Source organism: Rutilus rutilus, assembly GCF_951802725.1.
Source record: "Rutilus rutilus genome assembly, chromosome: 18".
Taxonomy (NCBI): domain Eukaryota; kingdom Metazoa; phylum Chordata; class Actinopteri; order Cypriniformes; family Leuciscidae; genus Rutilus; species Rutilus rutilus.
The window spans coordinates 35,354,712-35,371,360 of NC_140231.1; the positions used below are offsets into that span (position 1 = coordinate 35,354,712).

Here is a 16,649-nt window from a genome sequence, read left to right on the forward strand (position 1 = left end):
GTAGTGCCACTTTCAACCACTAGATGGCAGCAGCGGACTTTATTTTAACTTTATTCAACCATAGACTGTAAAAAGATTTCAACTTTATTAAATTTAACATAGTTATGATAGCAACATGAGGTATTATTGATCATTGATCACTTAGTGAAGCTTTTTTTTTATACTACAAACAGTAATTTAATTTGCTTTCATTCACAGTCAGAGGAGAAACGGAGGAGATTGGAGGACAAGAACAACGCTGCTGGAAATCTGCGGTTTCAAACTTAGTAGGCTACATTGTATTAATTATCAGGTAAATTATAAATCACAAATGTTCGGTCAAACTCTGAATAAACCCGATTCAGAGTTTGTAATCTAAATTATTACTTTCGTCATATCCGATTTAAAATGAAGCGTCGTAAATCTGCTCGTAAAACTCAGCTCGTGGATGATCACCTGACAAATTGTGAAGGTTATGAATTGTGTTGAGCGATATTTTCATGTAATAAATTGATGAAACCTGGTAGACACAATATGAGCAACTGAAGAATACATTATTTCAGAAATACCATATAACAAAGACATTTTGAGTTCAAGAATGTATTGTTCTATTTTTGTATGTTGATCTAACAGTTAATGATCTGAAATCTTCTCAAAGACTGAATCTAAAGCTGTTGATCTGAGAGAGAAACAAGAACAACAGGAGAATTACAGGAGCTGCTGTTAGATGATCGTGTGTGTTTGGTATTTACTCAGATATCATCATTCCAGTGCAAGTTTATGAGGAGCATTATGTGAATGTTTGGCTAAAGAAATATGACTTTAATCTTGATTCAAACAGAGAGTGTGTGTTTCTGTGCAACAAACATAAGAACAGAGGCAAATGTGAGATGCTTTAATGTCTTTAAGTGGTTATGAGTTATGATTATTATTATAGGCAGCAGTAACAGTGACTTGGGGAATTTAGTACATTTCAAACACTTTCAGATTTTCAAATGACATAAAATAATGACACTTATTTTTAGCCAGACAAGCATCACAATTATCAGCTGATATTAATATTCTCTAAATGGCCAGATATATCAGTCTATCATTTTTTATTTCATACAGTCATTAAATACTCAAGGCATTTTGTGCACAATACTCATGGAGTACACTCAAGAAAGCCACGTTTTAAAGTCTGAGGTTACTGAAAATGAAGTAAAGTAAAGCATGAAAAAATAAATAAAGCATACATGTCCTGAATTAATGTAATTAATGTGTTCATAATCTCATGTATGGTCAATTTGAAGACTGAAGTATTTCACAGAAACATACTTTACCATAGCGACTGTTTGGGAGTTTGGCTGTGAAAACTTCACAAGTGAAAAATGAAGTTTTATTATTTTGAAATAATCAAATGTATTTGGTTGATCGTGAACGGCCGCTCGATTAGAAGAACTTCTCCATTAGAAGAGGTCTACAACAAATTCACCATTAGAACGCAAGAACAAATGCATGTGTGTCTCGAGTGTTGTGAATTAGGCGGAAAGTATTTGTAAAAACTTCAAATGTGCACATAAATAATCTACACAATTATTAGTGAATGAGAGCGGCTGTGCAACATCAGGAGTTGTTCATGTTTTCAGCTGTTGGGGTGAAGATACAGGTCAATAAACCATTAACAATATTGCTATGAAATATGAGATACTTGTATGAAACTTTGATAAATTAATATTCAGTGACTCAAAAATATGAAATGTGAAAAATATGAAATCTAAAATGACATGAAATTATATTTATAAGCAAAAACAATGGGATTTTTTTTTTCAATCACCAATAACTTTTGGGGTTTCAGGATTTATTTTTTAACCATAATTTGTATAAAGATGATTCTCAACTATGTTATGAAAGATATAACGGAATGAATTGATAAACAATTTTACTTTATGCAATATGTGGGTAAAATGGCCATACATTAATATTCCCATTCAATGCAATGTATCTATACACTGTATCTAATGTGCACATTAATGTGTTCTTGGAGCAACATTTAATGAAAAAAGAAGTGTAATAATTGGAGTAATAGCAACATTGTAATAATAAAATCTAATATTTCAATCGGAATATTGATGTATAATTTATTTCCATATTCACTTGTTGTGTCTCCCAGAATGCCTGATAAACATGATTTAAGTCTTGATGTCTCTACAGTGACATATGAAATCAACGTCCTTTTCTGGAACAGAAAGTAATTTTTTGATACTTCTGATGATCTCCTGTAGAGGGAGACACGAGACTGCAGGACAGGGTCAAAGGGCAATCTGGAGCCGCTTTATTTCACGTTCATTTTTATTTTTACTTTTACGTTTATTTACACATACTGTGACAAAGTAACGTCCATACATTAGAAATACACAGTTCACATCACATATTCATTTAGGCAGAAACAATGAACACATTAAAGATGATTACAGTATATTATCTTACAGTGTTATACAGATTACAGTATATATATGATAATGTGTTGCCTCAGAGTTATGATAATCTGAAGTCTTCATAACTCTGTGTGATCTCTAGTTACTGAGACTGAACACATACACACACACACACACACACACACACACACACATAGCGATGATATAAAGTCTGAACTGATGGAACGTTTTCTAAATCGTTTACATAGATGGGCCTGTTTGTGGGGTAAGCACATGTATCCGTGCAGCTTTTAGTGGACAGGAATTATTGGAACGTTGAAGTGGAAAAACAAACACTGATAAATGATACTCCACAAACATCTTCAGCTTTTAGTTTTATTGTACATAAAAAATAATAATAATAAAGGGTAAATAGTGTCAAATGAATCTAAATTAATTCTAATTTAAAATTTAAAATGTAGTTTCTTCATTCACTGTGACCTATTCCTGCACTGGATGGCCAATTTCACATGTATTTTGTGTATTTTCAAAATACAAAATACTGTATTTAAATACATTTTTCCACACAGTATTTTGTATTTGTATTTTAAATACATTTCCATGTATTTATGCCCATCTCTGTTCACAAGATACATGAATCCACACAATGGCGCATCACAGTTTCAGTGTAACGAAAGATGTGAAAATATATTTATAAAAAATTATATTTTTATACAAGTTCACTTTCCTCATATTTTATTTGAACATACATAACTCAATGACGTGATGGATCTTAAAAAAAAGTAAAATAACAGCAAGGCTATATATTTAGAGAGTGGCTCTATTCATCAAACCAACGCGCAAACTATCGCAAATCAAAGTGAAAGTAATTCACAGCCGCTTAACACACAATAATCTTCATTAAAAGTAAAGAAACGAAATGATCTTTCCTGTGCTGATACCGCTCTCTCTCCTATTGCGGTCTTTGATTTTGAGATTAGCTAATGATCAGTTTGTCATGATAATAAAAGGAGGATACAAGATGCAAGTAACAACAGTTTATTTATAAATGCAGTGCAGTGCAAAGTCCCAGCAGTCTGGAGCACCAATGTCCGCTCTGAGTGGCGCAGGAACGGCCCCAGCTGGCATTTTAACATAGAGTCAGCGTTCAATCAACGTCAGGTGTCAGTGTTGGATAACCGTTGGATTTTGTTTAGATTTTGCAAATCTAATCCACGTTGAACGTTATTTTTCTACTGATATATTTCAACAAAATGTTTAAAAGTCATGGTTGTAAAAATAATGTTGATTTGACGTATACAACTCAAATTTGAATTATATTTCTATGTTGAATCCATAGTTAGTTAACAACACCATTTCAATCATTTGGTGTTCAACGTTGTTTTGACGTTGAATGAATGTTTTTTCAAAACTGACATTATTTCAACCACATTTAAACGTTTAAAGGGGTCATATAATGTCATTTTAGTACAAGCTAATATGATTCTTTAGGGTCTAAATTAAGTTTGTGATATACTTTAATTAAAAATTCTCATTATTGTAAGAAAACACCTGGTCAAGAACAGCTCTGTTTTCAGCACGCCGTTTAAGTGCATGTGTCTTTAAATGATAATGAGCTTTGCTCACCCCGCCCCTCTGTTCTGTGCGGACACCGATTGAAATAATAACACAATAACCATAACGCGTTGTTCATTATAAACGTGGGATTATGAATTATATTGAGAACGTTGTACATAGAAATGCCGTAATGTACCCTGAGTGTAAACCTTAGCCGCATTCATCATGAAGTGTGCAGCAAGCGATTTGCAAAGATTAATATAAAGATTAATATAAAGGTTAATAAAACGTTACACTCACTTCTTCTTCTGGAGGTGCAGCAGGAACACGAATAGTTGGTACCGATCCTTTTTTCAGGAGCAGCTTCTTAGCAAAACCAGCTTTATACTGACCTCGTTTGTAAAGCAGTCTGGTGAAATGATTCGCGCAAACATGAGAGCATTGACGTTGATCGTGGGGAATATTCCCTTCGAAAACAAAACTCAGCCACTGCGTCTTCAGCGGTTCAGATTTAGGAACATCAAAAATCAAAATGATGCTGTGTTCGTTATTACACCCAAGAACAGAACACCACAATCGTTAGACGCCATTCTGCTCAGTGCTCCAGCTATCCACAATGTTACGCGCCTGTCGGCGCATGCTATGATTGACAGCTCACTCACGAGGGCGGGTCTGCGTTGAAACACTGCTGTCAATCAACCATCGTGGGAGGGGCGTCGATCTTGTGACGTCACAAAATCGAACAGCTTGATTTGAGTTGGGGGAAAACATAAGAAGATTTAAAAAAACCACTGGATGGATTTTTATCATTTTATGATGGTTGTGTACGCACTGCCAACATTTATTTCAGTACAATCAACTTGTAAAAGTGCAAGTAACATTATGACCCCTTTAAGGTTGGTTGAATACCAGCTGGGTCAACAAGGTAACCCGATCGGGAATGTCAGAAGACTTTATTCCCTCTATGGTCATATCCCTACTTCCCCTCACTGCTGCCGCTGCAGCTGTTGGTTAGCCTACATTTCAGTCGAGGCAATGCACATTTAAAACAAGCCACACACACACACACCACAGCGGAGGTGTGTATAGCAGTTTTATTTAAAAAAAAAATGTTTTTTACTGAAAAAAAAAATAAAAAAATAAAAATTATTAAATGCCAGTCACATACAAATAATAGATTTTAACAAATAAATACAGACAATATTCAAAATTCAACATTACAACAAAATAAAAATATGATAATGGGAAAATACCATATTCATAAGCAAAAATGGGCTAAAGAAAAACCCAATTTTTTGTTGCTTCGGATAGAAATGAAGAGTTATATTGAGTTACTACTTGGGTTGAAAAACAGCAAAGCAAAACATACTAGGTCTTTATGTGAAACTTTTAGGTTATTTATTTGATGATCTCATACACTTTTCTTTTCCTTTTATATTATTTTCTTTTTCTTTTACTTCTATAATTTATTTTAATTTGCACTATATTTTCTTTTTTATTTTGTTGTAATGTTGAATTTTGAATATTGTCTGTATTTTTTTGTTAAAATCTATTATTTGTATGTGACTGGCATTTAATAAAAATAAAAATAAAAAAAATATTCGCGTGTGACGTCACTGTTACACCCACAGCACAGGAGCAAACTCTCCACCTAGTATAACTGGTTCAACAGTAGTTTCAACACAAACTGCAGTTCTGTGCTTTTTATAGTTCAACACAAACTGCAATAGCAGTAACTTAACTTACAATTATAGCTACAGTAGGTGGACAGTTTGCTCCTGTTCTGTGGGCGTGACAGTGACAGTGACGTCACACCAAATCGCCACTCGCCAGTGTTCCTGACTGTTCGAGGGCGGGCCAGTCACTTTCCCCGACCCTTTTGTTGATGTTTGCAGATTTAGTTTGCACATTCGGTGGTTCATTACACACAGGAACTAACACTGGCGATTGGCTTATGAGCTACACACTCCGCTGTTGGACTTTTCACTTTCTTTATGTTTTCATGAGACAACAGATTAATATTGCTCTTTTTTCTTTTTATATGTTTAATTGTTTAAATTACAGTAGATGGAAACTAGGAGTAAACACATGAAGAGAGAGAGAGAGATGAAGACACAAACCACTGAAAACATGAAGCTTGTGAGGATTGTCAGATGGAGCAGCTTTAATGATAAAAGACCGTTCTGTGAGTAAAACAATCACTCATAATTCAATCAGTAAATGTTTGAGGGAATCATCTGTGTTTCTGAACTATATATGCCATTGAATGTGTCCATATTTGTGTTAATTCTGCAAATGGAAGTTGCTCTGATTAATATTGTGATTAATTATTTCATTTGTGTTCTCCTGATATATGACAATTCCTTGAGTTTCATTAAACTGACTTGTAATAATAATGGTTGATATGATAAACCAGTGTCGAGGACACATAATGGCCAGATGCCAGAACATATAATACTAATGGTCTGAAAATAAAAACGAACATGCAAAATAATCATATCTGTTGTGTATATATAATTTGTAAAGTGTAGCCTATTATTACAAACGCTGATAATACTGTGGATTTCTGGATTTCTGTTAACCGAAAAGAAACCAATAGCACTGAATAACGAGAGCAGGCTGCTAGTGGAGATAATTTACTATAGTAAAGTACACACTCGACTCACTGAGGGCCTTTTGTACAGTACACAACATCCAGACTGCTGAGAGTGATGTGTAGATGAATATGTGAATATGTGCTGCACTTTCCTCTCAATAACTAAATAAACACACAACAAAAATGAGAAAACTGCAAGCTTTTTTAATTTACCATAAGAAAAGCATCTGAACACGTCACTATTATTTTATAGCAGCTTTACAGTATTAAAGATGAAAACAGTGTCAGTGTCTCGTTTCATCAGAAGTAAAACTTCATTTGCCTGTCATCAACAGATTATCAGCTTTATCATCATCATTATTATTATCTTGTGCAGTTTTAGTGCTGTATGTGTTTGTTCTGTCCCTCTTTAAACTGAAGATAATATTATGTTTCTTCATGTACAGTTTCTGTGGATCCACACACTCCTGTAAAGAGTGGATCTGAATCATCAGAGAAGATCAAACATGAGCTGAGATCATGATATCTGAATCAATGATGTGAGGACGCCTGAAACTAATGTAAGATCATGTTTGGCCATCATTTCTGAGATCATACACTGCAGCTCTGATGATCAGATGATCAATATTTGATTCATATTTCAGTGAATATTGATGAAGATGATGATGAACACGGCATGTGTCTCTTTATAAAGTTTCTTCTGGACTCTGGAGATCCGGACAGCATCTTCATTCATAACAGAACATGATGAACTAATGTTTCCAGACCTTCAATCTTCATCAGAGAACAAACCAGCGGGAGAAATCAACTGTCCGTTTATTAGGCTTTGGAATAAGTGTAAATAGTGTAAGTGTGTAAATGCTGTTATATTTTATATAGTTGTGTAGTTTTTTGTTCTGAATCTAAAATTCTCTGTATGTCAGTTATCAGTGAAATACTGCATTTTCATCTGGTTGTGACAGTATTGTGTGTTTTTCATGTTAAATATGATCCTCCTCATGTGAGGTTCTCTGACACACACACACACACACACACACACACACACACACACGTTTGCATCATTTACTCCTGCTGTTTTCTGTCTTTATCTGCATTGTGTGTCATTTTGTTTTCCCCGTTTAAGATTCTTTGTCTAAATCAAGTGTTTCATTTCTTTGACACATATACTGTAACAGTAAACTAAAGACTGAATTAATCATGGCAATAAAAGTCCAGATACAAACACACTATTATAAATAAAAAGCATAAAATGATCAGTTGTGTGTTTGTACTGAACACTTTCTGAACTCATTTTCTCCACGGCTCATTCAGTGCCGGTTACACTCATGACCTTTATTCTCCTGACACACACAAGATCATCTTTTACAGTAAAATAACAGATCTGAGTATAACTTACAGTCTAATCTCACACAGCAGAATATTTAAAGTGTGTGTTCACCCATTAATGAAGTTTCTGTCAGTAATTACTCTCCATCATGTCCTTCCAAACCTGTAAGATATTCGTTCATCTTCAGATCACAAGTGAAGATATTGTTGATGAAATCTGAGAGGTTTCTGATCAGACTATTGTTCATGTGCTGCAGAAAAGACTGAGACTAATCAGAGGCCAAGCATTAAAATAATAATAATGTGTAATGCATTCAGGACTGCAGAGATTTCTAAGACATTTATGGGTCAGAAAACAAAGTCTCTGAAGAATGTGTGAGAAAACCTGTTTGTCCAGAAGAGATGAAGCGCTTGACCATCCAGCAAAACTCACTGAGACTCACTGTGGATATTTATTTCTAATCTTTCTGCATGACTTTAATATGTTTAGAAAGAGGAGGCTCATGGCCTTCAGGTGTTCCTGATGTTCATGTTCTGCTGCGGTTGCAGAGAGTTTGTAAAGTCCACTGTGGATCAGTGTGTTTCTCAGCCTGATGTCAATGAGTGTGTGGCGCTGAACTCTAGATGACAACCTTACATTTAAAAACAGAAGAGGTCGTTTGGGAACAATAAAGCCTGAGAAATATTCTGTGTGATAAGTTAAAATAATTTTGGTGTTCAAAGTTCATAGACTACTTTAATCCTTAAGTTTGTTCAATTACTCCTATGAAAATGTAAAATTGTTGTGCAGCAAAGACTTATTTTCATGTTTCTATTATCAGGTCTCAGGTCATGCTAAAGAGGTTCCTGTGTTACTGAGATGTGTGTCATGTCTCTGCTCTGTGGGAAGGCACTGAAACCACATGTGGCATTATCTGTACCTTGAGCTTCAAGTCAGTTACAGGATCATGTCAGAACACATCAGCACGCCTCCTTTACTCTGTAAACCCGAGAGATGTTGTTTGTCACAGGATACATAAATCTATTACAGGAAACTGATTAATACAGCAACATCTTACAACTTTACTATGATGTGTAAATATTGACTGCTGATAAAGATTGAGCAGAAAGAAGAGCTTGTGTTTGAATGTAAAGTGTTATTGTGTGTCAAATGTGGGTCTGTAAAATTATTAGAAAACATGAGATTAGTTTCCACTGTTATGCTTATTAATAATCAGGACATATTAATAGTCTGGACATATACAGACGAAATTACATTTGTATATTATCCAAGTAACCAGAGTGTGTTAAAGATATGGATGACCAGTAATGTTTTTATAATAAATGATGATAATCATAAATAACATGATATTATTGATTGGCCATAATCCTGTCCACAGAATCTGTTGTAAACAATCTGCATCAGTGTGTGTTTCTTCATCATGTCCAGTTAAAGATCTGGCTGATCCTTCAGCGTTATTCACCTCAGAAACACCAAAATACAGAACATGTTTCTGATGCAGAAAAGCTCATAAAGCGTTCATGACTGGATTACTGTAATGCATTACTAGATTATCCTGATCATTATCAATCAACAAACTACAGTTATAGTGCAAAATACAGCAGCTAGAGTTATTACCAGATCAAGACAATATCATCATATAACACCAGTTTCACCATCTCTACACTGGGAATCTGTTAAACTACTGATGTGTGAAACAAGCGTTAAAAGAGGAATGTGAGAAACTACACAGAGAACAAAACCAGTGTGTGACTCAGAGCCAGAGGCAAAGGTCTGTGGGAGGTGTAATAAATTCAGGTGCGGTAATAAGATATCTCAGGATTTATCTCAGGAAGAACGATGTCACCCAAGAGGGGGTGGCGTTAGTAAGTGCATAAAGTCTCAGTTCAGCTTCTCAGACTCTCAGTAACACTGGAGCTTCTCTCTGTCCAGATCATCACAAGGTAATTAAACACTTTCATCTTTAAACATTTTGTAAGAGTATTTTTAGATATTAATTATGAACAGATGTTACAGTATAAAGTATTGTAGTGAAACTGAAAGGTAAATATGTATTTAAACAAATCACTAACAAATGTGAAATTTCACTTTAACTATATATTATATCTGATTTATGCAGAATCTGAACACAAGAGAAATGAATGCATGACAGGAATATATCTGGACCATCACAAACTACAGAAGAAGGACTTTATCTTTATATATTCAGTGTGATTTAATAAACTCTGGATTATTCTACATCTCTCTTCTTCTCACAGGCGAGAAACATGTTTCATATTTCATTTCTCATCTTTACTGAGGAGCTTTATCTTCATATGATGACTGGATTATTTGCTATTTTATCACAAATGTTTTAAATTCTATATTTTAAGTGCATGTTATCCGTTAGATGATCTGAGTCTATATCATCAGTTCAGTCTTTGTATTATAATTATGATGATAACGGGTTGTTTTCTTCATTTCCAGTCTCTGTTGATCCAGTCGGAGCTGTAAAGTGTCGTTCTGATGAATCAAATATGATCAAACATGAGGTGAGAAGAGAAAGATGTTTATGATCAGGACTCACACATAAACTCACATTTCTATATTTGTCATTTCTCATCATCATTGATTATTGTGAATATTGTAGAGTTAATCTGAGATGCTGTAATAACACTGAGCTCATGCAGATGTTGATCAGGAGTTGATCTGATGTCTCGTGATATGATGTTATATCGCTTTAATGAAACTCTGTCTGTGTGATTGAACAGATTCAAATGAAGAGGAGAAAGAAAATCAGCAGAAATCACAGATCAGCAGAAAACAAGAAGACTGAGAGAAAAATGGAGGACACAAATGAGACACAAACCAGAGAATCACCAGAGGAAAGAGGACAGACACGTGGTAGATGTGACAGTATGAAGATACTAAATCCACACTGTGAGTGTTTGTTCATTACTGAACTTCAATCCTTCATCACATTTTAGTTTTACTGTTAAATCTACCCTCAGTTTCATAGACGATGCTTAAAGGAGCAATATGTATGAATTTTGTATCAAAATATCCTAAAAACACTTGCACAGTGTTATATATTTCTTTCAATTGTGTACTTACATTATCCTAAATGTTTCCAAGAATTAGTAAATTCAGAGAAATTCACAATTTTAAATAGTGCCCGTCCATGTTTGCTTGAAACTCTACACACAAAACCACAAAACACAACACACACACAACATGCAAAACATCAGACATCTCTTGCAAAAGCAAACACTTCATTCAGACACATACACACCAAACTACACACAGATGTGACGCATGTAAAACACTTCTCTCTCGTGTCGTTTGCCTGTTCAGTGGAGTAACAGGAGTTTGTCACATGTACAGTATGTGCACAATTGATGAATGTTACAGTTATTAAAGTGAGCTGAATAAACACTGAAGTGACTTGAGCTGAATAATAATGACACTATTGGCTTGTTCGAGCTGCTTCTCAGGTGATTTTGGATTTGTTACTATTGTGAAGCTGCTGTGAAACAATCTATATTGTAGCTTGTGTTTCTTCATTGACAGTTTCTGTGGATCCACACACTCCTGTAAAGAGTGGATCTGAATCATCAGAGAAGATCAAACATGAGCTGAGATCATGATATCTGAATCAATGATGTGAGGACGCCTGAAACTAATGTAAGATCATGTTTGGCCATCATTTCTGAGATCACTGCAGCTCTGATGATCAGATGATCAATATTTTATTTATATTTCAGTGAATATTGATGAAGATGATGATGAACACGGCATGTGTCTCTTTATAAAGTTTCTTCTGGACTCTGGAGATCCGGACAGCATCTTCATTCATAACAGAACATGATGAACTAATGTTTCCAGACCTTCAATCTTCATCAGAGATCAAACCAGCGGGAGAAATCAACTGTGTCCGTTTATTAGGCTTTGTGGAAAGAACATTAATAAGTGTATTATTGTGTGTAAGTCTGTAAATGCTAATATATTTTCATATAGCTGTGTAGTTCTTTGTTCTGAATCTAAAATTCCAACCTAAAAACATCTGAGTGGTATTTTTTACCTCAGTGTTACCTCTTTCTACGCCGTCTAAGAGAGTAACTTTATCTAATGTGCCGCCGTTTATCAAGAATGAAGTTTTAGTTGGAATGCTCGCTAGGTATGGAAAACTGGTCTCTTCAATTAAAATGATTCCAATTGGAAGCAAGTCATCTTTGTTGAAACATGTGGTGTCTTTCAGGCGTTATGTTTACATTTTATTGAAAGATAACGTTGAGGAACTTGATCTGTCTCAAAAGTTTTGGCATGAAGAATTTAATTATGTGATATATGCCACTACTAATACAATGAGGTGCTTTGGTTGCGGTGAAAATGGACACCTGATTCGTGCTTGTCCAAAAAGAGAGGATAACATAAATAAAACTGCATCACCTGTTGCTTCAGAAAATGTAACTGAAGTGCAGGGTGAAATCGCCACAGTTGTTGAGGAGATGCCGGGTCCAAGCTAGGGATGTTAACCGATGACCGTTTGACCGATGGTTGACCGTATCAACGTTAACCAAAAAAAAAAAAAAAGTGATCTCTAAATTAGGCTATTATAGACAGTGGACTAAACGCTACTACAGTTAGCCATCTCATTCCAAGATCTTTTTGTGTGAAGTGAACAAATCCCTCAACACTCAATTTTTCATAACTCGCCTGTTTGTTAATAAACCAATAAAAACATTTGGCACGAGGTCACAGCGTTTGGGTTCGTGCGCTCACAAGATTTGCGAAAAGTAAAGGCTACAGGCTAAAACACTCGAGGTTAGAGCCAGGGCAGACAACAGGAATCATCATCTTTCTTTATTATTGTTAGCACTACCTCAAACTAAAGCGGCGTCTCTTCGGAGCTGTCATTTTCTTAAATGAGCTGCGGCAATGTTTCAAATGAGCTTCTAACGCTAGACAAACGCCTTTATTTTCAATGCGATCACCTTGTACCCAAACCATATCGAAACTAAGGAGCCATTTGTCCTCCGATTACATACAAGCTCCTTGCCGCGTTTGCGGGACTCATGTTTCGCGCTGTAGGGGATTTAAAAAAGTGACGTGAGCGGGAGGCAGAGCGGCAGAGAGATGCGACAGAGTTGTGAAATTGCAGGCGCGACTCGAAATGGCTGTTATTTCAAATAGCAAAGCATATTTTAAACTAATCGGTTATGAAATGTAGTGTCACTGTTAGTCTTCCCCAAAGTGGTTTCTCTAGCCGTACGTATGCTGTTGGAGATATTAAGTCCTTTTTGAAAATGACGAAAAATGTGAAAAAGGTCAAACTAGAGGAGTATTTTCCAGACATAATACAGTTCATTGAGAAGGTAAAGATTTTTAGAAGTGAAAGTTGTTTCACCAATCAAGATGTTTTCCGTCTTAAGAAAATTCTTACGAAATTAAGTAGTCAGTCAGGTGGGCCCAGTGAAACCAGCAGAATGGATAAATTAATGCATCTTTTATGGCTTTATTATTTCTTTTGCTCTCTTTTTTTATCCTTTATGGGGGAAATAAATCTTGCTTCCTTGAATGTTACCGGAGCAAGGGATTTTAAGAAGAGAGCTCAAGTTTGAATTAATGAAACATAAGAAAAATGATGTGTTGTTTCTACAAGAGACCCATAGTGATGTATCAAATGCTGTAGAATGGGTTAAAGAATTTGATGGATTAGTGACTTTAAGCCATTATACTTCATTGAGTGGCGGAGTTGCGGTGTTATTTCCTAAAAACTTTACTCCATATTCCTATAATGTAGAGAAAACAATTAAAGTCCGCGTGAACCGGAAGTTGCAAACGACTTTTCTCCAGTGCTGTGACGTATTTCCCAGTGAAAAGGAATATTGAACAGAGGGCAGGGTTTTACTCTAGCGCTCCTCCTCTCCATCTCTCGCTCATTACAGACTAACGGTTTGAGGGGAGTGGTTAAGCGTTTCCCAAACCAAGTCCTCAAACCTACGTCATCAGAGAAGGTCCTCCAAGGCAGAGAGGAGGGGCATTTTCAGATTTTGATTAAAGATTACGAAGCCAAAACATTTTTTTCTGTGTTTTAACTTCCACGGATTAATTGTTCACCACAAGACTAGTAATATGCGCTAACAAAGTAAATAGGGTCCATTTTGATTTCATGCCGACTTTAAAGGAAAGTTGCTGAAGTTCAAAACTGTATTTGAAAATAGTTATTTTATTTTTGTCTGTGTATCCAACTATAGCTTTGGAAAGAATGACTTTTTTGAACACTTTGGATGATGTTTTAAATGATTGTCAAGTCAAGTATTTGTATAGCGCTTTTCACAATACAAATTGTATCAAAGCAGCTTCACAGTATTAAATTAAAATAATACAACAAGGTTTGTTTCTAGTTGAATTTATTGATTGATAAAAATAAATTAATATTCCCAAAATATCCCCAACTGAGCAAGGCAAAGGCAACAGTGGCAAGGAACCGAAAAACTCCATCAGGTGACCTAATGGAGAAAAAAAACCTTGGGAGAACCCAGGCTCAGTCGGGGGCCAGTTCTCATGAAAATGTTGTAAAAAAAGAATTTTGAAGGCACTGTTGAAAAGGTCAAAGGGCGACTGGATAAGTGGAGGTTTTTACTCCCTAAAATTTTCTATAAAGGAAGAATCTTGATCATCAACTATCTGGTTGCCTCTGCACTTCTGCACCGCCTGGCCTGTATAGATCCCCCAGTAGATGTGTTGATGAAAATCCAGTCAATGTTAATTGATTTTTTCTGGGACCGAATGCACTGGGTACCAAAAAGTGTTCTGTATTTATCAAAAGACCAAGGAGGATTTGGTTTGATACACTTGCAGAGCCGAACGGCTTCATTTCGTCTGCAATGTGTACAGAGACTTTTACAGTGCTCTTCAGAGTCGAGTTGGATGGGAGCTGCCTGTGCAATCCTTCGGAATATTGAAGGGCTTGGACTGGACAAAACTTTATTCTGGTTGGACTCTCAAAGATTAAAACTATCTATTTCTCCAGTTTTTGTTATCACAGCTTATTTAAAGTCTGGTCTCTATTTAAGAAAAATAGGGAAAGCAATGTTGCTTCTCTGTTTTGGTCTGTGGCTCACGTTTGGACTTATCACGTGAGATTTCCTTCCTCATACCAGAAAGGACTTTGTGTAATGCCAAGTTGACAGTAATTGATCATTTACATTAAATAGTGGGATCTGCTTTTAAGAATGTGACCGTGATTGCTGAGCATTTAGGACTCAAATCCTAAGAACTGTTGGATCAATACTCAAAGGGGTTAATAAATCCCGATTGTAAAGATTGTAAAAAGAACACAACAGTATGTTTTTAGATTGTAAAGAAGTAATGATTGTGGGTTCAAATATTGCACTTGGAAAAGAACTGTACAAGGTTTGTGTAAAACCTTTTAAAGGCAGGGTAGGTAGGATTTATTAAAAATTAAAAATCCAAATTTGTTAAAACTTTCTATATATATCAATACATAATTAAAATGTAAGAACTCTGAAAAAAAGAGTATAAAAATCAAGTGACTCTAGACCGTTTAATCTGTATTAAACACAGCTCATTATTTCGATTCGGGACGAATCAAAGGATTGGCTTAGGCGACTGTCACTCTCTCGCAACCATGGCAACCACCCTTTTGCCACACAGCACCTGCCCACTTGCGCGCGACCGTTTGATTTGAGGAGTGCGAGAGGCACGGAACCTGATCACACCTCCGTCCAGTAGATGGCGGTAATGCACTATGTTTGCAAGCTGCCAATAAAATCTATCGAAGAAGAAGAAGAAGGCACTGAACCTAGGAATACCAAAACAATGGCAGAGAAAGAGCAATCTAAATTTACAGTACCGGCATATGCAGTTAGTGAAGGCAAACCAGGCAAAAAAATGCCCCTTCCCCTCCGCTTGTCTCAGGTAAATAATGTGTCCTCTAGCTCAGCGGTCGGAGTCGCGCGTTCATGTGTTTTGGGGGCGTGGCTTTGGAAGAAGCACAGAAATGAGGGGGTGGAGTGAATGGAAATAATGAGATGTCTTTAAAACAGTCGTGAGAGGTCTACAGACACTCGATTTTGATACTTTCTTTTTCAGAGTGCTTACATTTTAATTATGTATTGATATGTACATAAAGTTTAAACAAATTTGAAAAATAAAATTTTTAGACCATTTCTACCTACCCTGCCTTTAATAAGAAATTTTTAGATAACAAGTGTGACACACCGTGGCGAAATATACTCAATCTTGCTGTCAATGAAAAACCAGAATGGAGAGCCTTGTATAAGTCACCATTAGTCAAAAACACTGGGGATTTACAGTGGAGAGTTACACGGTGCTATTGCAGTAAATGCATTTGTCTCCTTGATAAATTCTGAAGTGACTGAAGGTTGCCCTTTTTGTTTGGAAAAAGAGACAATTTTTCATGCGTTTACTGTCTCTCTCTTACTCTCTCTCACTCTCTCTCTACTTACTCTTTATCTCTCTCTCTCTCTACTTCCTCTTTCTCTCTCTCTCTCTCTCTCTCTCTCTCTCTGGTAACATTTTACATATATGCTGGATACAATTAATGGTATAAGTTTTAATCATCTCATCTTTTTTTAACTAAGTTTAACCATAACCATATTTTGTCATTAAACCTTTGCAATTACAACTAATGTGCTAACTAGTTTTGATTTGGTATTAACTTTGAAGTGCTACCTATTGCAACACAATGCTGTCACTCTCTATAGAAAGCCCTCCCACATATTAAGCTCTTGTAACTGCGCTTATT

At 35.7% G+C, this 16,649-nt stretch overlaps 1 long non-coding RNA gene across 1 annotated transcript; it reads left to right on the forward strand.

Annotated features, from left to right (window-relative positions):
• Positions 1-5,862: 5,862 nt before the first annotated feature.
• Positions 5,863-7,833, forward strand: LOC311277364. Its single transcript, XR_014625235.1, has 3 exons — positions 5,863-6,138; positions 6,996-7,109; positions 7,194-7,833. It is a non-coding gene; the product is annotated as an uncharacterized lncRNA (long non-coding RNA).
• Positions 7,834-16,649: the final 8,816 nt, after the last annotated feature.